Below are 27,907 nucleotides of genomic sequence, written 5' to 3' on the forward strand. Positions count from 1 at the left end.
AGCCTCCTAGAATAGCCTGGTGAGTCCATACCCAATACAAGCAAAGCATTGCAGCTACTCCCAAAACACCAAATGGTCTTGGATGACCCAACGTGTTTGCCTTTGCTGGTGTGCTACTGGTGTGCATGCTCACTTAGCCCAGGAAGGCCTAAGAATTCTAGCATCCACTGTGTTTCTCCAGTGCCCTTACACACAGAGAAGGAGATGATCAAGTAGGCCAAGAATGAGGTGCTTTCCACTGTGGCCACTGGGAAGCAGGGAAGCTGGAAACAGTGGGAATTCTTGGAAAAACTCCCCGGGATTTCTGTGCTGGCAAATCAGTGCAGAAAGGGAGCACTCAGCCTCATAGAAATCTGCTGCTAGTTTCCCACAAGCAGATTTGGGGATTTCTGAGGAACACTGGAGACTTGGGGTAAATGGAGGTCAGGACAGTGCCTTGCACACCTCAGGAGACTGTGCTGCTGAGGGGTGGCTGCCTCTGTGAGGGCACAGTGACCCCAGACTCAGTACCATGCTTCACGAAGGCCTAAAAAAAAAAAAAAAAAAAAAAGAGCCGGGAGTGGTGGCACATGTATGCAATCCTAGCATTCAGGAGGTTACAGCAAGAGGATAAGTTGAGGCCAGCCTGTGCTACCTGCCAACACTGCCTCAAAAAACAAAACCCCAAGAGGAACATGCTTATGGCAGCAAAGCCATAGGGGAGCACTCCCATGTAGTCAGAGCCTCCACCCTGACCCTTGCCTTGAGCATGCAGAGCGTGTGCACCTACAGGGTTCCCAGGCTGGCCTCAAACTCCCTAGGGTGACCTCAAACTTCTGAACCTCCCATATTCACCTCCAAGTGTGAGACAGGTGCCGCCATGCCCAGCTGCTGGTGTCCTTTTAAAATGTTCATGGGTGTTTTGACTGCTTGTATGCCTGTGCTCCACTTAGGTGTCTGGCACCTGAGGGGGCCAGAAGAGAACATCAGATCCCCTGGAACCGTAGTTTTAGATGTCTATGAGCTGACGTGTGTGCTGAGAATCCAACCTGGGTCCTCAGGAAGAGCAGCTGGTCCTTTTAACCACCAAGCCATTTCTCCAGTCTCCCTGGGAGAGAGACCCAGGGCTGTGCACGATAGGCAAGCACTTTATGAGCTCCAAATGAGCTCAGTTGCCAGCTTCCCTCCATTTCCCCTGTGAACATGGATGGAGAGCACAGCTTTCCACAGCTCTCTCATTCACATAGCTCAGAGCTCATTTCGCATCCGCTTTGCAGAGAGGCGCCTTTGCTAAAGGTCCACAGCACATGGCAAGGCAGGGCATAGCACACATCCATGCACGCCTGCACACACCTCGAAGTTTCTGCCTGTCATTGTCTTGTCTTGACTGAACTCTCATTCCTTCCTGCGCCACCTGATATTACCCAGCCATCGTTCCCAGCCAGAATTGGGGTGCGGGGGGGATGGGGGGATGGGGGGATGGGGGGATGGAGGGATGGGGAGATGGGGGGATGGGGATGGGGGATGGGGGATGGGGGATGGGGGATGGGGGGATGGGGGATGGGGGTGATGGGGGATGGGGATGGGGATGATGGGATGGGGGGGGATGGGGGGATGGGATGGGGGATGGGGATGGGGGATGGGGATGGGGGATGGGGGATGGGGATGGGGGATGGGGATGGGGGGATGGGGGGATGGGGGGGATGGGTGGGGAGATGGGGGGTGGGGGGTGGGGAGTGTGTGTCCATACTTCAACAGTGTTCCTTCAGGAGGGAGAGGGAGGACGGTTTCCCCAGGAGACCCAAGGGGGAAAGTGGAGAAGCGGGGGCCAGGATGGTGAGAAACCCTCCAGTTTCGGGACTCCCACTTGCATGTTCCTGAACCCCTCTCTCCTTTCACTGCCACGTCTATAACCAGCTTCCTGGGAAGTAAGAAACAGCTTGAGACACTGAGCTAATAATTAAAAACCCTCACCAGACAGCCACCTACAATCTAGACCCTACTGACACTGAGGATTTAAGATTTTTTCACAAGTCTTTCCAAAAATGAAAAAGAAGCATTTCTCAGTTCATTAGATGATGCCAATACTATCCTGAAACCAATATCAGACAAACAAATTTAAGAAAATGGAAAAAGGAAACCATAGACCAATATCAGTTATTTATACAGAAAAAAAATCCCAACAAAATACTAGCAGGCTGAATCTAGCAACATATAAAAGAGGTTATATACAAAGGCCAAGTGGGATTCATCCCAGAAATCATAGCTTGATTTAATTTAAAAATCAATATAAAATGGCTGCGGATGGAGCTCAGTTGATAGAGTGTTTGCCTTGCATGCATGAGGCCCTGGGTTTGTGCCCCAGCACCCACCAGGTGTGCTGTTAGACATCTGTAATCCCAGCACCCACCAGGTGTGCTGTTAGACATCTGTAACCCCAGCACCCACCAGGTGTGCTGTTAGACATCTGTAATCCCAGCACCCACCAGGTGTGCTGTTAGACATCTGTAACCCCAGCACCCACCAGGTGTGCTGTTAGACATCTGTAATCCCAGCATCCACCAGGTGTGCTGTTAGACATCTGTAATCCCAGCACAAGGAAGTGGAAGTAAAAAACATCAGACATTGGGGGTGAAATGGCTCAGTGAATAGAAGGCTTGTATGGTGAGCCTGAGTACCTAGGTTCAGTCTCTGGAACCCACAGTAGACAGAGACTTGCCCCTGAAAACTGTCCTCTGACCTCCACGTGTGTGCCATGGCCCATGCATGCTCACACTCACACACACAGGCATCATATTACATACACAATAATAAAACTGAAAAAAAAAAAAAGAATCAGGGTCACACAGTGAATTTAATGCAAGCTTGTACTGCAGTTCCTGTCTATGGGAATAAATATTAGGAAACAGAAAGGGAAAAAAAAAGTCACAAAATCTAATACCTTTCGTGATTAAACAAAACAAACACTGCAAGCAGGAATAGATGGGAGTGCTCTCATTGTGACAAAAGACATCTAAAAAAACCAGCAGCTGACATTGTACTTGATGGTAAACGACCCATTTCCCTCTTCCATCAGGAGCAAGACAGATACCCACTCTCACCACTTGTACTCATCACTGCAGTAGAGGTTCGCCATAGGAAGCTTGGGCACAAAAAGCAACAAACACATCCAGACTGGAAAGGAAGCAGTTAACTACCCCTGTTCATAGATGATGTGGGCTTGTACATGGAACGTCTTAGGGCTACACTAAAAACTACTAAACTACCACATGTATAAAGGTTGCAGGGTAGACGAGCAAAGTGCAAAAATCATTCTAGATACTGGGAATGAACAAACAACATGAAATTAATAAAAACAATTTCTTTACAATACCACCCACAAGAATACATCTTTTGGGCAAATGGTACTGGAACAACAGGCTATCTAAATTCAAAGGACTCAGATGGATCTCTTCCTTATACCATAAACAAAAATTGACTCAAAATGGATCACAGACCTAACTGTGATAGTTAAAACTGCAAAAACACTTAGAAGAAAATGAAGTGTCAGATGAGGCGATGGAATACCAAAAGAACATGCAACAATAGACAGACAGATTGAACTTCATCAAAATTAAATCTGTTTTGTGCTGTAGACATCACCATCAAGAAAGAAAAAAAGAAATGCAAATCAAGACCACACCTACTTTACACCCATTAGAATGGTAATTATAAACAATAACAAAACAAATCCAGAAAATGACAAGTATTGGTGACTGATGTGGAAAAATTAGAGCCCTTGTCCCCTGCTGGTGGCGATGTCAAATAGCACAGCTGCTATGGAAACAGTATGGCAGGTCTTCAAAAACTAAAAAACCGAATTACCATATGATCCAGCAATTCCAATTTGAGGTCCAAACTCCAAAGAACGGAAAGCAAGGACTTGAACAGATTGTGTGCCAATGCTCACAGCAGCGATGTCCACAACAGGAAACATGGAAGCCACCCAAATGCCCACCAATACACGAATGGGCTAAAAAAACATGTAATTGGCATAAAATGAAATATTATTATTTAGCCTTAAAAAGATAGATATTCTAACCTATGCTACAACATGGATGAACCTTGAAGACATTATATTAAGTGAAAGTGGCCAGAAAGAAAATATGATTCATGATTCCACTCACATGAGGAACCTACCCCAAGCAGACATGCTAAGACAGACTGAGTGGAGTGGCAACTGCGGGATTGATTTGCTGGTGCAAAGCTCAGTTGGGGAGATGAGAAAAATACTCCAGATGAATGGTGGGAATGGCTGCACAGCACTGTGCATAGGCTTAACACTACTCAGGGTTTTACAATAGAAAATCTCATGTTATCTATATTTAAACACAATTAAAAAGACAATGCAAAGAATGGAAAAATATTGTCAAGCCAAAAACTTGATAAGTGCTCATAAAATATAAAGCATGTTGTGTCCAAAATATGTAAAGAGCTCTTACAACTCAATAAGAGACAAATAATTCAATTAAATTTGAGTAAAAGATCTGAATATTTTTTCTAAAGAAGAAACACAAACAAATAATTAGCACATAAAAGGAGGCTCAATATATTTAAAGAGGAAATTAAAGCCAAAGCCACAAGGAGATACCACTACTTTGTGTACTGTAAAACAACTGTTGAAAGAATGTGGACAAATCAGGGTTGGGGAGACAGCCCAAACTGCTAGCTATATAAGCATGAAGACTTGAGTTCAATCACACACAGTCCAGAGAAAAAGCTGGGCGTGGCAGCTAGTGCCTATAATCCCTGCACAGGGAGATGGAGACAGGGGGATCCGACAGGGGGAGCCTAGTGCTTGCTGGCCAACCAAGCTGAGCTATGAGCTCCATGTTTTTTTTTGGGGGGGGGAAGGGGGGGTGGATTCGAGGCAGGGTTTCTCTGTGGCTTTGGAAGCCATCCTGGAACTAGCTCTTTTAGACCTGGCTGGCCTCGAACTCACAGAGTTCGAACTCACAGATCCGCCTGCCTCTGCCTCCCGAGTGCTGGGAGTGGGCGCGCGTGCGTGCGTGCGTGCGTGTGTGTGTGCGTGCGTGCGTGCGTGCGTGTGTGTGTGTGTGTGTGTGTGTGTGCGTGCGTGCGTGCGTGCGTGCGTGTGTGTGCGCGCGCGCCATGGTACACATAGAAGTTGGAGGGAATTAGCTCTTTCCTTGGACTATGTGGGTCCTGGGGATCAAACCCAGGTCCTCAGGCTTTCTAATCTGGGTTCTGGGAGCTGAACCTGCGTCCTCAGACGAACAGCAAATGCTCTCACCCCCCTGAGCCATCTCTCTAGCCCTTCCTAGTTTTTTGAACAGAGCCTATCTTTTTTTTTTGAGACTGGGTCTCTCAAAAACCCTGGAGCTCCCGGGTGGTGTTGGTGTCCACCCTCACTAACATGTCACGTGGTCGGTAGTCTCAAGGACCCCTTCCTCAGCTGCGGACAGTAAAACGTTGTTCCGTCATAGGGATCGATACCATGCTGCGCCTTCCCACCGGTGTGAGCCCGTTTCTGCCAGGCTGGCTGCTGAGCCAGGAGGGTGGACAAGTCCCCGTGCTCACTACCAGAGCTTCCTCCGCCTTACCTGTGCCCCGGTACCATCACTGACCTATCCTTCCCATGACTCTAACAAGAGGCAGGGTTTCTCTGTGTGACAGTCCTAGCTGCCCTGGAACTCACTCTGGAGACCAGGCTGGTCTCAAACTCACAGAGATCACCTGCCTCTGCCTCCCGAGGGCTGGGATTAAAGGTGTGCACCACCACAACCTGGCAATGCTAACATACTTTTTACCCAAACTTTAAACTTTTTTTTTGTTTTTATTTGACATTTTGTTTTATTTGTTTTTGTTTTTATGTGTGTGCAATGCCCTAGGAAATAGAAGATGCTGGACACCCTGGAACTCAGTGAGAAATGGTTGTGAGGGTCACATTGACGCTGGGAACCAAACCCAGGTCCTTCGGCCACAGCACTAAATTCTTGTAACAGTTGAGCCAGCTCTCCAGGCCCTAAGCAAACCTCCCTTTTCTTTAGTGCTGGGAATGGAACTCAGGACTTACACATTAAGCATGTACTTCACTACCAAACATTCTCATCCCAACACATTTATTCAAACAAACAAATTAAAAAAACCACTTTTATTATCATACTAAATGAGGAAAAGGTGAAAATCAATGTTACTTGCCATCAAGTAAGATCTCAGAGCTTCAAAACAACACAGTGGAGCAAACTCATTAGGTTCTGGCTGATACTGTTGCCAGATTATTTAAACATGGAAGCAAACGCAGTTCACAATGCTGTACAAGGTTTAAGAAGTCAACCATAAGACAAAATCAACAGGACTTCAAGAACTTGGAAGAGAAGAAATCTTCGCTATTTACATTTCTGTTACTGGATGTCCCATCCAGCCACCAACTAAAACCTGCTGGCTCTAAGGGCAGACAGCCCCTCCCTCCCATAGTGGTGAACTCTGGAGTCTGGAGGCCTCTGCCCTTTACTAGTTGTAACCTTAGGCAGATTGCCCAGTCACAGTAGTTAAGCTTGTCTCCTGGTTTGTACACAGTATGCGACTCCAATGTGCTATTATTTCTGTGCTGGAAAACCACAGATAACTCCCCACCAATGTGTACTTGCCAGAAAACAGGGCAGCCACTGAGCCTGTAGTAATAGCAAGGGCCCAGTAGGTGGCACCATTGCCTCTGATTTACAAATCAGATGGCCAGATCCTGCAGGGAACCACCATAAACTAGGCAAGGATTTAGACTGGACACAGGGAGTACAGGTTCAGAGCTATGACCTTTTATTAACCATTATTGAGACAGATTTAAAAATAAATGGTTGCAAACTCAGACTGTAAATAAGAATGTTCAAATAGTATTCTGTTCAGGCTTAATTTGAGAAGGGGCTTAATTTAGCAAGTAATGAAGAGACCCCCCCCCCCCAGGCAAAGAGAGTCTCAGGACAAGTTGCGGCTCTGGGGCCAACACACTCCACCTGAGCACATGAGTGGTCAAGACTGCAGAAGGAATACTGAATTCAGAGTTGCTGAGCAGAAAGGCTAACTTTGCAATGAATGTTTAGAGGACACTTTGACACACTAACAGAACCTTCCAGGAAGGCGAGGGTCTGCAGTGGCCAAGAACCGTCTTTCTTAACAATGAAAGAGCCTTGGTCACAGTTTTCAAGCTACGAACAAAGCCACAAAGGGCTCATTCTGAGTCCAGCCTGGTCTTTATGCCCTGGACGCTTGGCCCTATTCTGTGAGAAGCCCCCACAGGTCTCAGCACTAGGCCTCAGAGCCTGCCCCAGGAAGCTCTGGCCCTTCAGAGGGGTTTTCAAATGCTAATAAAGCCTTGGTCAGAGGCCCAGCTGTCCAGCCTGGGGTTAGAGGGGCTCATTCCCTTTCTGGTTCTCTAAGTCTCCTTACCAAGAGAAATTGGAAATCCTTGGGGATCTGTAAAAGGCCATGCCTAGTGGGGGCTGGGGAGTGGCTTTCCATCGCTTCCTTCCTGTGAGACCTCAGGATACAAGAAAGACCACCGTCTGCCACCACAGATCAGCCCTCCTGAATGCCGTGTGGAGAGCCTAAAGAAAGCTAGTCAGTCGGTGCTATCCCCTTCTTGAGGGACTCACAAATCCATGCAGCACATTCTTCAGTAACAACTTCTTAAGGACAAACCTCTTAAAATCGTGTGTGTGTGTGTGTGTGTGTGTGTGTGTGTGTGTGTGTGTGTTTGCAAACCTAGTGCTGAATGAGTGTGGAAACTCTCATGGGTGCCTCAAATTGACCCTCACCCCCTCCCTACCTCCCCAGAGTCCAGCTTTAGTCACAGTGGTCTGAAGCCTGACTGCCCTGGATATAATAAATTAGCAACATATAAAGAAATGGGTTGCAGGGAAGGGTATTGTTTGAAAAATAATTAACCCTGCCTTTGAAACACTGAAAAAATGAATACATTCTCCAAGGGTTTGTAATTCATCCCAACCCTGGAGCATGATGGGTGGGCTGCCTACATTCTATGTAAGAGCACAGTTCCACTGTCTACACAGGAAAAGCAAAGCCCCTGCCCCCAGAAGCAAAGTGCTCACAGTGCCCAGAGGAAGACTGTTCCTTCTGGGGTCTGTGTGACCAAAGCAAATGCTCCTTTCTCCAAGCACTGTTCCGAGACCCAAGGATGATCATGAGCTTCCAGGGACAGTAACAAAGCAAGGAATGGTAGAGGGGCCAACGAGCCTGATGGATCTCACTGTAGAGACAAAAGCAACGCCCCCCTCCCCAAGTTGTCATCTGACCTCCATGTGTGCTGTGCAGGTCACACTGTGCTCAACACCACACCACACACTTTCACACACTCATACCACACACACCACACCCACCACACACACACACTTACAGCACACACACACCACACACACCACACACACACTCACAGAACACACACACACACCACACACACCACACACACACTCACAGCACACACACACACACACCACACACACTCACAGCACACAATACACCACACAAACACACACATCACATATACACTCACACACACACACACACACACACACACACACACACACACCACACATACCACACACACACACATCACATATACACTCACACACACACACACATGTTGCAGGATATTTGTTTACACTGTGTGAAGATGTGTCACTGTGATTGGTTTAATAAAAAGCTGAGGGGCCAATAGCTAGGCAGGGCAGGTTAGGCGGGATTTCTGGGCAGAGAATGGAACTCAGGATGAATCTAGATGCTCAGATTTTACCAGCAAGACATGGAAGGAGTCAGACGTATAGAATAGAGGAGAGGTGAAAAGCCACATGGCAGAATGGAGATGAATAAAAACCGGTTAATTTAAGTTTTAAGAAGTAGCTGGGAACAGGCCTAAGCTAAAGCCAAGCTTTCATAATTAATTTAAGTCTCCATGTAGTTATTTGGGGGCTGGAGATCCAAAGCAAGTCTAGCAAGAAAGTCCAACTACACACACACACACACACACACACACACACACACACACACACACACACTCGAGAAGAAAAGAAAGCAGCTGAATTGTGCCAGGCATCAAGTCTGTAGGTGCTCTACAGGGGAAGAAAACGGGAGGAGGCCCACCAGACTGAAGACTCAAGCCTGGTGCCCTTGAAGTCAAGCTGCTCATGGTACAGCAGCAGTAGTCTCTCAAGAAAGGGTCTCCACATTTTCTCTTGTTTGTTCCTACAGTGCTGTGCTGGGAACCAAACCCAGAGCCTTGGATGCACAGGCAAACATTATGCCAGAGCTGTCCTCCCAGCTCATCCAGTTCACAGCGGCCTCGTGTCCTCTCCAAAGACTCAGTTCAGGGGTTCTAGGACATTCTGGACACCCCCTGACACACACACACACACACACACACACACACACACACACACACACACTGCTTCGTGTAGACAGGCCAGTTAGGATGCACTCCATCTGTGAAAGAACCAGAGTAAAACCAAAGCACAAGAAGTGAATCTGGGAACTTCCAGCTCCCTCCTTCCAAGGTCCAAGTTGCTGCTGTGGCCGTTGGGGACAGCTCCATGGAGCTGGATCCACAGAAAGTCTCCTTTGAAGCTGGAAGAGAGCTCCCCACATGAGCTGCAGTCCACCCAGGGCAGACATACAGGTTGGGACAAGCATCACAACTCCCCAGAGGTTGCTGAATTAACCAGGCCTGGCTGAGTCAGTGCAGGGAATGAAGTTCAAAGCCAATCCTCTTGGCTCTGCCTGACTGGGTTTCCCTGAGTGTCCCCACTGCATCTCTCCACAAGCCCATCCCAATTTTGATGGCCCAGGCAGGGACATTTGCCCTACTCTAAGCCATGCTGGGAGAGAAATGGAATGTACATACCTAGTCTTCTGCTAGAAATAAAGCACCCACAAAACTTTAGGAGGCCACAGATTGTCTCTGCAGCCTTTCACACATCCATGCAATGCTCACCTCACCTGGGGAAGGGGCTGACCTAGCACTAATCCTGAGGGTACTACATGCCTGAGGGTACTGCCTGCCCCCCAAACCCATCCCCAAGCTACAGTCAAGAGCTCTGTCGTGCAGCAAGGCTCACATCAGAAACCATGACAACAGCAGACTCTGATGTGCACACATCACACAGGAACAAAATCAAAGTGTGTTCTGGGTAATTAATTCTCCTTTCTAACACTTGACCTTCTCCCGCTGGGAGAGGGAATGATGTGACACTCTGGAGCTTTGAAGCTTCTATTGTACAAACTTGCACCCTGCCTTTCTACACGTGTGCACGGCAGCCCTCCTTCCAAACCAACTACCAGAGAAGGGCTAGGATAGAGCCATTCTTTAAGAAATAAGAACAATGCTGGGTGGTGGTGGTGCACACCTTTAATCCCAGAGCTTAGGAGGCAGAGGCAGGTGGATCTCTGAGTTTGAGGCCAGCCTGGTCCACAGAGTGAGTCCCAAGACAGCCAGGACTGTTACACAGACAAAACAAAACAAACAACAAAAAAGAAAGAATGAAAAAGAAAAAGAAATCAGAACAAGATGAGCAAACAAACTGCAAAGATTTCTTGTATGCCTGGTCCATGGGCTTCTGTGTTTAAAAGGCCAAGTCCTTCATGGCTGAGCTGCTGCAGGTGGGAGTCAGTTATAAAGTTCTTCCAACCTGCTCAAGTGGTAGAAGAATTTCCTCTTCCAACCCCACTGGACCTCCTTTTGAAAATTCTGAAACTTGAAACATTCATTTTAGTGTGGTTCCCAAGCAGTTCTGCCTGATATTAATTTGGCTAAAAGTGACTGCAAGACTCCGCCCGAGTGGAGAAAAGAATATTCGTATCAGGCAGGATGGGAGGGTGTGCAAGCCTGTAACTCAGCACCCAGGAGCCAGACACAGGGGACTAAAAATCCTGAGACCCTTTTCCAAGAAGAAAAGGAGGGGAGGGGAGAGGTGGGGAGGGGAGGGGAGGGAGGGAAGGGGAGAGTGGGGGGAGGGGAGGGGAGGGGAGGGGAGGGAAGGGAAGGGAAGGGAAGGACAGGTGATGGTGTTGGTAGCACATGCCTTTAATCCCAGCACTTGGGAAGCAGAGGCAGGTGGATCTCTGTGAGTTCGAGGCCAGCCTGGTCTACAAGAGCTAGTTCCAGGACAGCTAGGGCTGTTACACAGAGAAACCCTGTCTCGGAAAAACAAACAAGCAAATCAAGCAAGATACAGGGTATTTCTTCTAGGTTTTGCCCAGAGCTGGAAAAGATTAGAATCTAACCAAGGGAGATACAAAGCTATTCACTGTAGGGGACAGTGTAAGCCACTGTGTTACGTTGGGGTAGGGGTTTTGCATGTTTCCACAGAAGAAGAAAAACTGTGGATACCATCAAAGTTGATCAAGATTTGAGTTGAAAAAGACAAACCTCTCGACAAGGACAAGTGACAGGTATTTTACTGAGGTATATCTCATAAACTAAATAGAAACCTCCCAAAGGAAAGGGAAATGTCTTGCTTCTATCTTCACAGGAAAACTCATCTCCAGAAGTCAAAGGACACTGCATGGGTAGATGCTTAAGAAGAGAAGGTAGCTATAACCATCAAACAAAAGGATTGTGCCATATGGTAAACTTTACAGCTGTCTCTCAGAGAACTCTATTTCTGTTTATTTTTCTAGTCCCTATTCAAGTAAATCAATGCTGGATTTAGAGTTGGATTTGGCTTTCCTCCTCTAAAATCCAAGCATGTTGTTTAACTAAACTTTAGAGTTTCTGTATTGTATCAAGAAGCCAATTGATATAATACAGAACGAGAGAAGAATTTGGGGACTGTCTTTGTCTTTCTTGGCTCTTTCCTTTAAGGTGTACACCATCTCATAATCGTTATTTTTTCATGGTTGCCTTTCCCAGCATGCATATACGTACAAGCAAACATTTCTCTGCTAACACTTATGTTTGAGTCCCACACACTCCATGAAGACCCGCCTGACAGCAATCCCTGGACGATCCGGAAAGAAATTGGGCCATACCTCCTAGACTGCACTGGATCCAACTTACTCCGTTTCAACTGACACTCCGACCAGAACTTCAGGTACTGATTTCAATCAAGTTGAGGATTTCAACCTAGATCTTCAATCAAGCAAATCCCATCTAACATGGACTGGATATAATCCATTAGAGACTTTCAATATATTAACATTTTCTTCCCACAGGACTCCACGAGGCTACCGTTGTCCCATTTCAGCAGGAAGTAACTTGGAGGATGCTATGCCCCCATCCGCCATTGTTGTCTATTAGGGTGGTGTAAGCCTAGTTAGGAATAACTTTCCTATTGTTTATGGTTGGGATTGGAAGGAGGCATTCAGGATTGGATACCTCTTTTCAGATGACTTTAGGGTTTAGCTGATGTAGACATAGTTAGAATGTGTCATAGCAGATTATTGTATCTTCTTGTATTTCACCTTTATGATTGATAATTTTGGATACTTTACACTGTTAACCTTTAATCCTCTTTTAGACTAAAAGGGGAATTGTAGGGGATAGTAGGCCATGCCTGCTAGAAGCTGGTTACAGGTGTGCGTGACCCGACCATGCCTATTAGGGTGTGGTTAAGGTGAAGTCAGGATGATGCATAATAGGTTTTAAGGGGCTGCAAGCCACATGGGAGCCCCTTCTCTCTGGCCTGCCTGCCTTGCTGCCCCTGGCACGCTTTGGTTTGCATTTGACTGGTGTTCTTCTAATAAAGGATATCTTTATCCCAAGCTCCTTTTATTTTTTAATAATTCACCTAGGAATTTTTTCAAACACCTTTCACTCAGTCATTCAGGACATGGTGGCGCACATCTTTAGTCCAGGCACTTGAAAGTTCGAGGACAGCCTGGTCTACAAAGTGAGTTCTGGTCTGGCCAAGGTTACACAGTAAAGACCCTGTCTCAACAAAACAAAACAAAACAATCAAACAAACAAACAAAAAACAAATAAAACAAAACACAATGCTCCCTCCAGGTTCCTTTCACTTGCTCAGAGCCACAGTTACAGAGAGAGCATTGACTATATAGAAAATCCCTTTCATAGTCAAGGAAGCTAAAGTACACTGAAGTTATGGGTCACAACAAGAGAAGCCTGTGCACAAACCAAGTCTCCAGGGCTAGCAGAATGACTGTGGGTCCCTAGCCTCCCTGGACCAGGCAGGACACCTCAATCTCTCCACTGCTGAAAGAGCCCACAAGCTCCTCTAGCCACAGCCCATGACTATTCCCAGGGAAACCCCACTTATTTCATCCACTGGATGTTTTACCTGCCTATTAAAAATACAAGCCCTGGGGCTGGAGAGATGGCTCAGTGGTTAAAAGCACCCACATCTAGAGATTCACATCTGCCTATAACTCCAGCTGTTGGATGATGCCTCTGGCCTCTGAGGGCACACGCACTCTCACGGGTACCTATCCTCCCCCCTACATAATTAAAAATAAAAAAAGGAAAAGAACAGAAAGAATGCTGGGCTATGCTAGGTGAGGGTACACATCTGTACCCCAGCACTCAGGAGGCTGAGACAGGAAGATCATGAGCTCAGGTACATCCTGGACTACATTGAGAACTTCAGGTACATCCTGGGCTACATTGAGAACTTCCGATCAGCCTTGGCTGCGCAGAGACCCTGTCAGAATAAAGTAAGATGGCCTCTGAGTCAGTCATCTAAGTGGCCAAATCAGGCAAGTCCATACACAGCTTGCTGAATTGACAGGACGCTGACCAGACTTTACCAGACAGTATCTGAGACCGTGGATCTACTTACTGCCTCCTAAGGCCTACCCACATTAGGGAATGTTTCCAGACCCTGACGAGTAGCTAGCAGTTTTCTAGTTAAATTCAATTAATGGGGCAGGGGGAGTACGAAGGAAAAGGCAACCCCTTTGCCATACGGCAAGGCTGTAAATATTTGTAAGCAACTGCTGTGGATTGGAGCCCCACACTCTGCCAGCCCTTCTTTTAAGTGGGAGCACCTCCAGTGTCCTTGCCTTTCTAGCCATTCTTCACCCACCGCGCAGCTCAGGGAAGGAAGTGTGTCTGTCAGTCTGAGAGTACCTGGTCTGATCCTCTCTCATTTACTAGTATGTATGCTATGTAGAAAGTGGCGCCTAGGAGGGGCTGCTGGGTCAGAGAGGGCACACATAAGTATATAGGTAAAGTCCAGATCCAGCTGTCTGTACAGCTGCTCCAGGTACTTGCAGGTTCCTTCCACTCTCAGCCAAAAGAAAGAGGAAGGCTAAGCAATTCTCTGAGACCTGACTGTAGGAAGAGGTGGTAAGATTTCTAGTGATAATATTTTGGTGCTTTGGCCAAACCAAGGTGAGAAGCATGGCTTGCTGAGATCCAGTCTGCTTGCCCTTTTAAGTCTGCAGCTTCTTAATATTGGGGTAGAGCCAGCATTGAAGTCCTAGGACTTGGCAGACTCTTATGACTCCTGTGGATTTTAAAGGTGATACAGTATCTCCTGGGTGCCTGGGCTTCTGGCAGGTGGGAGTAGAGAGGCAATGTCAGCAACTTCAAGAATTGTGTGTTCCTGACTATGGGCACCAAACTGCAAAGTGTGCAGACCACATAACCTGGCAGCCCACTTTAGGAATTTGTCCTCAGCTATGGGGTCATAGCTGCAAGCTGTATATACATGTTCCTTGCATTTAAATTTGGGTGGGAGGGGTCTGCCACGCTATTTCCTTGCAAGAGAACACTACACCCTAGTTGTCACAAACATTGCTACTGAGCTGTATTTACTCAGCTCCAAAGACTTCAAGCTGGACATTGTGGTGCAGCTGTAATCCCAGCACTTGGGAGGCGGAGGAAGGGGGATTGCAATGAGTTTGAGGCCAGCCTGGGTTCCATAATGACTTTTAGGTCAGACTCAGCTACACAGTGATACTCTGTCTAAAATAAAAACCACCAACAATTTCCAGAATGCCACTGCACGTAGAAAGTCAGTCACCACATACAGTACTTAGTAAAACTGTCCAGTCAGCTTCTGTACAGACATGATCAGAGGACGACAACCAAATCAAGGGTGATGCTACAGGGCTGAATTGTAGATTTTTTTTCCAGTTAAATAGTAACTCTACAGTCATATAGGCTCATCAGAAGATTCCAAGCACAAACATATAGCAACAATCAAACAACTTCTGTGGTCCCACTGCTCAGCTGTGACCACTTGTTTTTTTAACACTGATTTATTTGTGTGTGTGTATGTGTGTGTGTGTGTGTGTATGAGAGAAAGAGAGAGAGAGTAGTGGCAGTCAGAGGACAGGTGAAGGAGTTGGTTCTCTCCTTGTGGGTCCTGAGCATCTAACTCAGGTTTGGGATCAGCACTTTTCCCATCCTGCCAGCTGCACTTTCCTATGAGGGTAAATCATCAAATTCCCATATCCTTTTGCTTTTTCTGGGCTGGGATGGAGTTCAGGCCTTGATATCATATTTTCTTTCTCTCTTTCCTTTTTTGGGTGGGTGGGAGGTTTAAAGAGAGGGTTGCTCTGTGTAGCTCTAACTCTCCTGGAACTCACTTTGTAGAGCAGGCTGACCTCGAACTTACAGAGATCTGCCTGCCTCTGCCACCACCAGTTCCATATTTTATTTTTTAAAGGCAAAAATGTAATTCTGTTCAACCCATTGTTCTATGACTTGCTTTTTTCATGTTGTCAGTATCACCTGGATATTTCAACAGTAGCAAAAAGAACGAACAAGTTATGTTTGGGAAATTAAAGTGCTCCGGCTAGGACAGACCTTAACAAGAGTGTGACCTGAGGAAAAGGACAAAGCCTTCAGAGTTCTCAGTACGGGAGGACCCCGATGCAGCCAGGTGGAAGCTGACAGCATCCTGTTCTCCTAAAGCATCAATTCAAACAAGGTGTGCCTGGAGATACAGGGGCCTAGTGTTCACAAGAGAGCAGCACCCTGGGAAGGTGCTGTCATGGGACTCCTGTCTTCATGGGAAGAAACCCGCCCCTACCCTAGCTGAGTCCAGCTGGTCTCACGGTGTTGCCTAGCCTGGCTTTGGATTCCTGGGCTCAAGTGATCCTACTATCTCGGCTGCATGAGTAGCTGGGACAGCACGTGTGCCACCATCTGTCTGGAAGGGCATGAAAGTGCCTTGTTTTCTTCCTCTCTGGTTCGAGCTTCCTGGAAGGGCTCTGAGATAAGTCAGAAATGCTACTGGAACCTCATCAGAACTCTGGAGGGCCAGGCTCATACCTGCCCCTGGCTCTGACTCCTAAGGCAAGAGGCCAGGTGTGATTGAACGTGGGATCCACTTTCAGGGATCCCAGGCAGGGCTGTGACTGGCTCCGAGGTGCCAGTCCTTTCTTACTGAGAGCTGGAAGAAAGGGATCCAGCTAGCAGCTGTCCCTTTGTTTTGTTCTGATGTTGTTTGTTTTTTCTAATAAAGCCACATTTCTGTAGAAAATTTCAATATGGCGGGCACAGACAGGAAGTAGTGATGCCCCAGCCCCGCCTGTCACTATCAGCGCCTGGGACTGCCCTGTCCACATGCTCATGGTGACCACACACTATTAGCAGACTTGGAACCCACCGACATACAGTACTGTGTTTTCTTTTAAGAGTGCTTGCAAGCTGTGTGTGTGGTGACACACACCTGTAATCCTAGCATTCAGGAGGTGGAGGCAGTGGATCAAAATCATCTTAGAGAACACAATGAGTCTGAGGCCAGTCTGGGTTATAGGAGACCCTGTCTCAAAAACAAACAAACAAAAAACAAATAAGCAATAGCCAAAAAAATCCCCACGAACACTATTATTTGCTTCCATGTGTGCTGCCGGGCAGTGCCCCAGGAGTTGTCCATATCTAAAACTGGTTTTCTCAGATGAAGTAATCATGTCGTGGGGAAGTCCAGTTTTGAGCTAAAGTGCTTTTAATTTCACCTGGTTGACTGGGATTTGAACCCAGGAAGTCTGCCACGTGGGGCCCTGCGACATTGTTTCACAGTCCTTACTAAATCTATGGTCATGATCATCAAAGTCAACCAACCAAACAAAAACAGATTTAAATAAATCAACCTATCATGAGTTGTCTGAAACCCAGCTCTAGCATGCCCAACTCTCCAGCCACACTTTCTTCTTGCCAGAGGCCTTCAGTGCCCCTTGCAGGGAGTATCCCTAAAATGCAGGTAACATAAACAAAGGAGTTTGTTTCAAAGTTAAGCAATTACGACTCCACAGGAGACCTTGGATGAGAGACCCAGCCTAAGGGTCAACTATCCCAGTTTAAGGTTTGTCAAAGAGCGTCTTTGTACTAAAGCTCCAAGGGGGTCTCTAGGTCTGCAAGTAGGATAGAGGCCTGGAGAGCCAGAGGAATTTGCCCCAGTCCCTGGAAAAGCAGCAAGACGCCCTCCTCCTCCTCCTTCCTCTTCCTCTTCCTCTCCCTCCTCCTCCTCTTCCTCTCCCTCCTCTCTCTCCTCCTCCTCCACCACCACCACCATCTCCTCTCCCCCCCCCCACGCCCCCAACCCCAGGGAAGCACTAGGCTACAATACCCCTTGGTCTTGGCTGGGATGGCAGCCACCTCTGCACTTGGGTATTATCAGAGGTGGAACACACTTTTCAAAGGAAAAGTTAGGTTTTTCAGGGAGTGGCCAGGCACTAGGTATCTGTGGATTTCACAGGTCCTGCAATGCTTTTTTATTTGTTTTGCTTTTCTGAAGTTTGAAGATTGAACCCAGGCTCTCACACTTGTGAAACACGTGCTCTACCACTGAGCTACACCCTACCCTCAACATTTAAATCTGCTGTTATGGCACAAGCAACCCATACAGCTCTCCAGGGCAGTCTCCCGCACACAGCAGGTGGCCAGCAGAATTTGGCCTGTGGACTGTACTTACCAACTAACCCTGCTCTGTCTTTCCTAAAAATGCTTAGATTTATTACTTCAGGCTAAACCACTTAGACTTTGGAGCACATGCTCATTTCTGAGGACTGACCTGTTTTCCTTCTGTGGATAGGAATGCAATCTTTCAGCTATTAATCTAAAATCCTGGGAAATGCAGAGAAAGTGTTTTGACTTGCAGTTGGTCAGTATTACTAACAGATGAAAGGAGAAATATTTTACAGATCCATAGCAACCAGAAAAGAGGATAAATCAGCCAAAGGGAAAGAAAATGTCAGGAAAATCAAAAAGACTAGGAGGAAGAAAAATGATGTTAATATAAGATGGCAGCCCATTTGGCTTTGGTTAGCTAACTGGGGCGACGAGGGCAGCTTCTCCAAATCAGGAAGCAGAGGGCTCGGCTTTCCTTGGTAAGAGCATCTCCTTTCAGAATTCACTTGAGGCCCAGACAGTGACAGCACACAACATGTGGAACGATAGGGAGAAGCAAGCAGGGAGAATGACTGGGGAGCTGCAGGAGGCCAATGTCCTCCTGGAGCTCACCTGTGGGGAGGGGAAGCAGAGCCTGATCCCCTGGGGAAGGAGCTGGGATAATAACCTTGTAGGCTGGGCGGTGGTGGCGCACGCCGTTAGTCCCAGCACTCGGGAGGCAGAGGCAGGCGGATCTCTGTGAGTTCAAGACCAGCCTGGTCTAAAAGAGTGAGTTCCAGGACAGCCTCCAAAGCCACAGAGAAATCCTGTCTCGAAAAACAAAAACAAAAAACAAACAAACAAAAAACCTTGTGGTGTCCTGCTGAACACAGGTATGATGAAAACCACAAGACCCAGAGAGAGAGGAGGATGAGAGTCTCAGTGGTTAGAGCTTGGGGAAGGAGTTCCCTGAGCTAAGGTTCTCAAGGATGAGGATAGCAGGTGATGGCTGCCTTGGTTTTAACCCTCAACAGCCCGGCACCTTCTGGGGACGAACCATCCTCAAATGCACAGAGGGGTCTGGAGACATAGCTCAGTGGTTAAGAGTGCTTGTTTCCCTTCCATAGGCCCTAGGTTGTTTCCATCACTCACGTGATAGCTCACATATGTAATTCCAGTCGGAGGATCTGACACCATCTTCTGGCCTCCTAGGGCACTTACTTACTCCGTAAGCACCAGATGCACTTACAAATGTAACAAAACACTCATACACAGAAAATAAAATGTTTTAAAAAAAATCAAGATGCAGGTACCTCAAACCCAAACACATCTTACTAAAAAGAACAAAGTTTTCACTCTCCAAGCTCCTCCGTTGCCCTCTCTCTCCTTAAAAGGCATTTGCAGCTTTCCACTGCCCAGAATCAAATCCAGACTCAGTCCTGACTTGCCTAAGGCCCAGCACTTTCCCATCTAGGCTGCACCTCCAGCCAGGCAGCCTGGGCCTTTCTTCTCCCCCTCAGCTGGCTGAAGAAGGTTCTTTCCCTCCTCCAGGGGCTCACACATGTTGTTTCCCTCTGCCAAAAATGTTTTTCTCTCCCTTCTTGCCTCCAGTCTGTCCTTTGACGACCCTGGGATCTAAAACATGCCACCGCTTCACTGTTTCTGGGGCTCTTGGCTCCTCCCCTGGGCTATCTACAGAATCTAGTTCTCATTTGCTCAGCTTCCAGTCACTGTCTTCATCTTGGGATGGGATCCTGTTTCCTTCAGTTCCCCAGCATCTTTCGAGGCCCCCCGTGCACAGCAGGCATCCAAGTAAAATAACACAGTAACGCAAAAGACGATAACGCTCCACTAGCTGCTTCCTCCTTTGGATCCCTGCAGGCTGAAGAAGCCACAGCATGTGAAGTGGGGCTGCTGGGCTGCTGGGCCTCAGAGAATTCCGAAGGCCATATCTGTTTGAGTTTTAAAATCAATAACTATTTATTTTTCAAAACAAGGTTTCTCTGTGTAGCCTTGGCTATCTTTGAACTCAGCTACTATCTGCCTGCCTTTGCCTCCCTAGAATTAAAGGCATGCGCTATCGTTGTCCAGCAAGCAACTATTTTATTTATGTGTTTGCTTTTGCATTTTAGATAGGGTCTCATGTAGCCTAGTCTGGCTTTGAACTCACCATATAATGAAGGATGATCTCAGACTCCTGATTCTTCTGCCTCTACCTCCAAAGTGCTGGGATTACAGGTATGTGCCACCATGCCCTGGCTGTTGAAATGTTTAAAAGCCAACTCTGTGGTGCCAGTCTGTCAGTACCACAGACAGTTCAATTGGTCCCTTGCCCCAATCTGGCAGCTCAGGAAAAGGTCCCTGTTGGTATTGCCATTGTCTCCTTATTTGAGTCTGAACTGTCATGAGCTGGCCTTAAACAGGAGCAGGCAAAGGCACTTGAACTTCCACTGTGTCAATTACAAATGTAGGGACCATGTTCTTCCCGAACACTTAAGTGAAACTGGCCTGGCATTTTTGGTTATGACCCAGCAATGGCTGAAATGAGAGCTGATGCCCTCTCCTGTGGAACTCTAAAGCACAGCTCAGGAGCCAAGTCCTGCAGAACAGGATGGGTGTGTGTGGGGGGGTGCTTCCTCCTCATGAAACCCAGAGGGCAGGGCAAGAAGAGCTGTCACTTGCCATCTGAGAAGAAAGAAAAGTTGATCAAGAAGTTAAAAGTGAATGGGAAGGAAGAGAAACTGGCTACAGACTAGGGAAGACATGTTTAACTGTCTATTCGAGAGTACTGGTATGTTTACCATAAAAATCTTTCTAAACACTCCAAAGGACTCTACCAGAGGCTAGATTTGGTTCTAAATCAGCAGGAGCAGCTGAAATGACAGTTGCCCTGTCCTATGACTGGACCATTCTCTCCTTCCTTGTGATACTTTTGTACTGTCTCAGATCCTGACCAATAGGCAAGGTTCCTTTGACCCCAGTCAGGGAATGGAGCTTTTTAGATAAGCGTGGTAGATACTCTTCTGTTCATCTGCCTATTTCTTTCTGCCTACAGCTGTGTCTTCAGAACAAGACATCATGCGTTCCTGTTCCGTCCTCCTTGCAACTTAAACCTCGGTGAGACCGTAAGCTGAAACAGACCATTCCTCTCTCAAGTTGCTTCTGTCAAGTTTTTTGTCATGGAAACAAGAAAAATAACAAATACAATGGTGAAGAAGTAGAAAGGGAACTGAGCATGAGCAGGAGACCAATGTGTGGCTTTGTAACAGCTTCTCTCTTGCCCAACAATGGCAGAGGGTTCCAGTCTCTCCATACAGCTACATTATAGACGCGGCTTCAAAAGAAAAAGGAAACTGATCATACTGTTTGTAGACCTGAGGTGCAATGAACAGTGGCAACCATCTCTGGAAAAGGAGCCGGTTTAAAAAGACAGACCAAGCGCTGAGGAGGCAGAGCAGAAGCCAAGAACAGGTCCTCAGCCATATTTTTGGATGAAAGCCAATCCAGGCAGGATCGACTCCTCTTCCGGCTGATTCTGTACAAGGTGCCCTCACTGGGCGCTCAAGTCAGAGTGCTCCCCCACTTGTCAGGACATCCCATAAGACGCAAGGAGACAGAACAAAAGGTGTCCACTCCAACTACACCTCTTTTAACAAATGACTTCCCAGTGTGACTGCACACCATAACCACTGAGCTGAGATGTCTCTACTGACCCATGAACAACTTGATTTTGCCATCCAGAGCCACGCCCACTTTCTCTGTCAATAGTTACCTTTTGGCTTAAGAGATCCCTTGCCACTCTCTGCGGTTAGAAGTAAGGGTGAGGGGATCTTATAGACCCTGGTGCTATACCTGGACCACTGTCACCAACAATGGTGGTCAAATGACCATGGCAGACCTGATCTGAATCTCTCCTCAGGTCTGACATACAAGTGTTGGGAGAAAAAAAAAAATCTTCCACCTACTGGTCTGCAGACCAAGAACTTGGAGGTAGGATTAGTGTTCTCATCATTCCTGGCTGATAAAGGCCATTCTGTAATACAAGATACAGCATCACAGCCCTGCAGACAGAGCACACAGAAAAACCACACCGGAAACCCTGCATGTCCCTGTTACCGGAAACAAAGTCAGAAAGGCTTTGCCCTTTAGGGCAGCTCCTTTCCTGGTCACTCTTGTTCCTGCTGCCCCTTCTCTCCAGCTTAGCTTCCCATCTCTCAGCAAACCTTCCAAAGGGTTGACCAGAGCTGAGTTTAGGGCTCATCTAAGTTTCTCCAAGCAAACTCCAGAGGCTGCTGACTGTGGTCTGATGGCCCCGTGTGGACAATTGCTGCCTGCTATTTTACACCCACCAGAGTTCATTCCTCTTTCCTTTGCTTCCACCAGCCTGGTACTAAAATCTGGTATTTGGATCTGGAAAAGCAGGTCTCAACACTCATTTGACTATACTGCTCAGCGTGTTCTCACATGCAGCTGGGTGGGGAAGAGGGAGTGCTCTGTATGAAGTTAAGGAGCTCAGAGTGGACAGCACAGAGAGGCAAGGCCATCAGACAGAATCCTGATGCCATCTACACACGCAGGCATATCTATGAGCATGTCAAGCAAAGATCACCCATGTTCTATATGATACAACCACGTGTAACCTGACAGAGTGTACCACACAGGGGTTAGTGACAGCTACAAGCCACAAGGTAGGATTCTATCAGCACCTGAGCATGCTCCCTTCTGAGATCCTGAGCGGCCTAAATCCAATCTAAAGAGCAGTCAATCACACTACAGGGATTCTGCACCAACATTTACTATGCAGCCCCACTAAACCATAGTGACTACAGCATTTAGAGCAGGGCTTCCAAGGCAAGCACCAAATCAACTACATAAAATCAAGGAACAGCCAGCAGTAATGGCATACATCTTTGATCCCAGCATCTGGGAGGCAGAGGCAGAGGCAGAGGCAGAGGCAGAGGCAGAGGCAGGCAGATCTCTGTGAGTTTGAAGCCAGCCTGGTCTACAGATCGAGTTCCAGGACAGCTAGGGCTACATAGTGTCTCAAAATAAAACAAACAAACAAAAAACCAAAATAAAGCTCAGCAAAATCTGATCCAAGTTTGGTTTACAACGTGATATACAAATCAAGTAATTGTATTTGCATCACTACTGCTGATTCTCTACATTAGGGCAAAATGAACAAATGCCCACTGTCTGCTGAGGCAGGCATATGCCAGAGGCACAGGCAAGACATTACCAAACAAACACACCACCACAACCTAGCAAACTAGCTTGCTGATTCAGTCTTTTTTTCTTCTTGTTTTGAGACAGGGTTTCTCTGTGTAGCCCTGGCTGTCCTGGAAGTAGCTCTGTAGACCAGGTTGGCCTTGAACTCACAGAGATCTTCTCCCTCATTGGTGCTGGGATTACAGGTATGGGCCACCACCACCCAGTTTCATACAGTCTAAGATCACAGGCCTGTAAGGTCAAATAAGAATCATGGTAGACAATAAAGGAGAGGACCAAGTGCTGGAAAGCCAGGTGGGAAGAGCAGAGCTGAGATTCTCAGGCGCACTCGGGGACTAGCTTATGTCTGGACCCGAGTGGTGGTTAGGTGGGTCTGGTTCGGTTTGTAAAATTCATCACACTATACAGTTACACATGTACTTTGTACACAGACTTTTTCATGAACAAAAAGTTAAAAGGAAAGAGTAGATGTGGTGGTGCTCGCCTGTGATCCCAGCACTTGGGGGGAGGGGAGGGGAGTGGAGAAGACAGGCAGATCTCGGGCTTGCTGGCCTTGCTGGCCAAGCAGTCTCTGTGAGCCACAAGTCAATGAGACGCTGATTGAAAAGTAAACTGGGGGCTGTAGAAATGGCTCAGCAGTTCCATGTACTTGCTGTTCTTACACAGGACTCACATTTGGTTTCTAGAATTGACATGGTGGCTTACAACAGATTGTCGCTCCAGTTCTAGGAAGTCTGATGCCTTCTTCTGGCCTCTGAAGGGACCAGGCACACATGTGGTTCACATACATACATGCAGATATACACACACATATATAAAATAAAGATAAGCCATTACATATGTAAGGCAGATAGTTTCTGAGGAACTACAGCCAAAGTTGTTCTCTAACCTCCATTCACAAGTGCACACACACACACACACACACACAGCTGCACACACACACACATGCAGCTGCACATACACACACTCACAGCACACACACAAACACACACACACACACACAGAGCTGCACACACTCACACAGCTACACACACATGCAGTTGCACATACACACACACACACACACACACACAGCTGCACACACACACACACACACACAGCTGCACACACACACACACACACACAGAGCTGCACACACAGCTGCACACACACACACACAGCTTCACACACACACAAACGCTTTCAAAAATAAAAGATACGTATTTAGGAGGATTTTGAAGTTTTGTTTTGTTTTATTTAGAGACCAGCCTGGTCTACAGAGCGAGTTCAGGACAGCCTCCAAAGCAACACAGAGAAACCCTGTCTCAAACAAACAAACAAACAAACAAAACAAAAAACCAAAAAAAAAACCCCATTTATTTATTTAGTATGTATACAGTGTTCTGCCTGCATGTATACCTTCAAGCCAGAAGAGGGCACCAGACCTCACTACAGATGGTTTGTGAGCCACTATGTGGTTGCTGGGAATTGAACTCAGGACCTCTGGAAGAGTTTGCCAGTGCTCTTAAACTCCAAGCCATCTCTCCAGCCCAAGGATTTTGCAGTTTTTTGTTTTGTTTTTTTTTAAATGGGATCAACTGTTTTGTTTTTATTTAGAGATGGGGTCTCATTAAGTTGGCCTGGCTGGCCTTGAATTCACTAACACTAGGATTACAGGTGAGCCCACCATACCCCTGGCTTAGAACCATGCTTTCAAGGAAAAGAAGCAAGCCTTGGCAACAACTCAGAGAACTCCCTTCCTGTTCTGAAATCTGGTTTCTCCTAGCCTCATTCTATTACATCATTTTTATCAGGGATGACTACAATAAAATATCCATGTTCAAAAATAAACTTTTCAAAGAGCCAAATTTGCTGAGTACTTGGTATGGATCAGGCAGGCACTGTGCTAAGCACATCTTAGGCATTAACCAATGGATATAGTTTTCGATGAGCAAATTAATTACATTTACACTCCCAAATAACCCAACCCTGACTGCAACATGAAGAGCAAACTGGTAAGGGACAAAAGTGAACCTAGGGACAGAGAGGCGAGTTGTTAATGGCCATGTTGTGAGGTTATGATGATGAAAGTGAGGGTGGAGTCCAGACAAATTTGGGGAAGAGATCCACAGGATTGGATGTGGTGGGCAAAGAAGGGTGAGCGGATGACTCTCTGGAATGGATTCGCTGATGGTGAGCGAAGTGTGCAGCCTGCCTGAAGGCCTTCCCGCCCTTCTTGCAGTTATACTCCTCTCCAGTGTGGACTCTCTTGTGCTGGTTAAGGTGTCCAATTTGGATGAAGGTTTTGCTACATTCCTTACGTTCCTACGATTTCTTCCCAGAATGAATTCTCTGGTGGACACTAAGGGACTGGCGGTGGCTAAAGGCTTTGCCTCATGCACTGTACTCGTACGGTTTCTCTCCCGTGTGACATCTGCAGTGGCAAATAAGTGATGACTTGGTCTTGAAGGCCTTGCCGCACTCCACACACCCGTAAGGCCTCTGGCCGGGTGAAGTCTCTGATGCTGAGTGCAGCATGAGTTGTCACCAAAGGCCTTGCCACACTCCACACACTTGTAAGGCGGGTGTGAACCCGCTGGTGCTGGAGGAGGTGTGTGGTCTGGCTGAAGGCCTTGCCGCATTCCTTACACTCACAGGGTTTCTCTCCCGTGTGAGTTCTCTGATGCTGTGCCAGGTGCGCCTTCTTCGTGAATGCCTTATGGCACACTTTACACGCATAAGGCTTCTCTCCCATGTGGATTCTCTGGTGAGCGGCCAGCTGCAAGCGGATGCTGAAGGACTTGACACACTCCCCACACTCGAAGGGATCCTCCCCTGTGTGGATCCGCAGGTGATTGGCAAGGTGTATATTCTGCCTGAAGGCTTTCCCACACTCCTTACACTGAAAGGGCTTTTCCCCAGAGTGCACTCTCTGATGTTGGGTGAGTGATGCGTGGTGGCTGAAGGCTTTTCTGCAGCTGTCACACTCGTAGGGTTTTTCTCCGGTATGAACCATTTGGTGCACAGTGAGCGACAAGCTGTATCTAAAGGATACACACGTCATATTTGTAAGGTTTCTCTCCCGTGTGAACTCTCCTGTGTTGATTAAGCCCAATGAGGTCCCCGAAGGCTTTCCCACAGTCGAAGGCTTTCTCCCCGGTGTGACAGTGCCTCCAGTGACAAACAAGGGACGTGTTCTGGATGAGGGCTTTCCCACACTCGATGCACTGGTACGGCTCCTTGCCTGTGTGACACCTCTGGTGTCGTGCGAAAGAGGAGCCATCACTGAAAGCCTTCCCACACTCGTCACACTTATAGGGTTTCTCTCCGGTATGAGTTCTCTGGTGAGCCGTGAGGGAGGAGCTCTGGGTGAGTTTTCTCACATTGATCACATTTGAAAAGTTTTTCCTGCATAGATTCCTGAGTCTTGTATGACCACTGAATTGGGGGAAAACTTCCACCTGAGTCACAACTGTGACTTCTCTCTTCTCAACTGTTCAAATGAAAGCATCTTCCAGATTTGATATACACACGCTCTCTCCTCTCGGAGAAGGCTTTGTTCGGATAACTGTCTCTTGCTCAAAAGGTGTGTCTTGCTCATTCCTTTCAAATACACACTCAGAATCCCAATCTTCTCTGAAGGTGGAGCACTCAAGTTTAGTGCTCCAAGTTCTGTCCATTAACATTTCAACATTTTGAGTCTTGCTTTGAAAACAAATCCTGGGCCCCATGTACAGATTGCTGGCCTAAGGACCCCAGGCCGTCACAGTTCTCTGATGTCACATTCTTACAGAAACTCTTCAGAGCCGACACAAGCTGTGGAGAGCTGTCTCTAGCCTTATCTGTGATGGTCTTCAAGCCCCTCGGGGTCTGGAACACAGCGTTGCTACCCCAGTTTTCCCCTAACACAGAGCACTTGGGTGTATGGTGCAGGAGCTGTTTTCTCAGCACTAACTGGGATAACTGTTCTTTGCTTAAGCCCTCTGGAGGGAACCCCTTGGTCTCCTGCACAGCCTTTAAGTCTGGGCACAGGCCTCTTGTCATCTTTCTTTGTATCACCCAGGGATCTCTTCCTTCCTTCCAGCATCACCTTCCAGTACAGACTCCTCGGCTCAGAGTTGAGCCATTCCCATTTCTCATTGGAGAAAACAACAGCCACATCTCCAAATGTCACCAAGTCGTGAGACTTGGCTTTAAGTTTAGTCCCTGTAGGGGCAGCTTCCTGTTTGCGGTTAATCTCCTGGAGGAAGTTGGTATCTCTGGAAAGTAGCGCTTTGTGCACAGACCCTGAGGTCACCGCTCCATGCCTACTCTGGGAGCCCCGGTCATCCCTTGAGGCTGGAGTCCCCGCCTGGATTTTGGAGTTTTGTTTGTTTGTTTTTTTTGTTTTGTTTTGTTTTTCGAGACAGGGTTTCTCTGTGTAGCTTTGGAGCCTATCCTGGCACTCGCTCTGGAGACCAGGCTGGCCTTGAACTCAGAGAGATCCGCCTGCCTCTGCCTCCCGAGTGCTGGGATTACAGGCGTGCGCCACCAACGCCCGGCAAGAGAATGTTACAATTTTTTTTTTTTTAAGTAGAACTTTTTTTTTTTTTAAAGATTTTATTTATTTATTATGTATACAACATTCTACTTCCATGTATATCTGCACACAAGAAGAGGGCACCAGATCTCATAACGGATGGTTGTGAGCCACCGTGTGGTTTCTGGGAATTGAACTCAGGACCTCTGGAAGAGCAGTCAGTGCTCTTAACCTCTGAGTCATCTCTCCAGCCCGGAGTATCCTTATCATCCTTAATTGTTTTTTGTTTTTGTTTTTTTTGTTTTTTTGGTTTTTTTTTGGTTTTTCGAGACAGGGTTTCTCTGCGTAGCTTTGGAGTCTATCCTGCCACTTGCTCTGGAGACCAGGCTGGCCTCGAA

General features: G+C 47.2%; 1 protein-coding gene across 9 annotated transcripts in view; it reads right to left on the minus strand.

The window, feature by feature from the left end:
* Sufu (SUFU negative regulator of hedgehog signaling) overlaps positions 1 to 27,907 on the minus strand; it is a 113,469-nt gene that overhangs the window by 38,955 nt on the left and 46,607 nt on the right. The gene's annotated exons all lie outside the window — the stretch shown is intronic.

This window comes from Cricetulus griseus, chromosome 3, assembly GCF_003668045.3.
Source record: "Cricetulus griseus strain 17A/GY chromosome 3, alternate assembly CriGri-PICRH-1.0, whole genome shotgun sequence".
NCBI classification, from domain to species: Eukaryota; Metazoa; Chordata; class Mammalia; order Rodentia; family Cricetidae; genus Cricetulus; species Cricetulus griseus.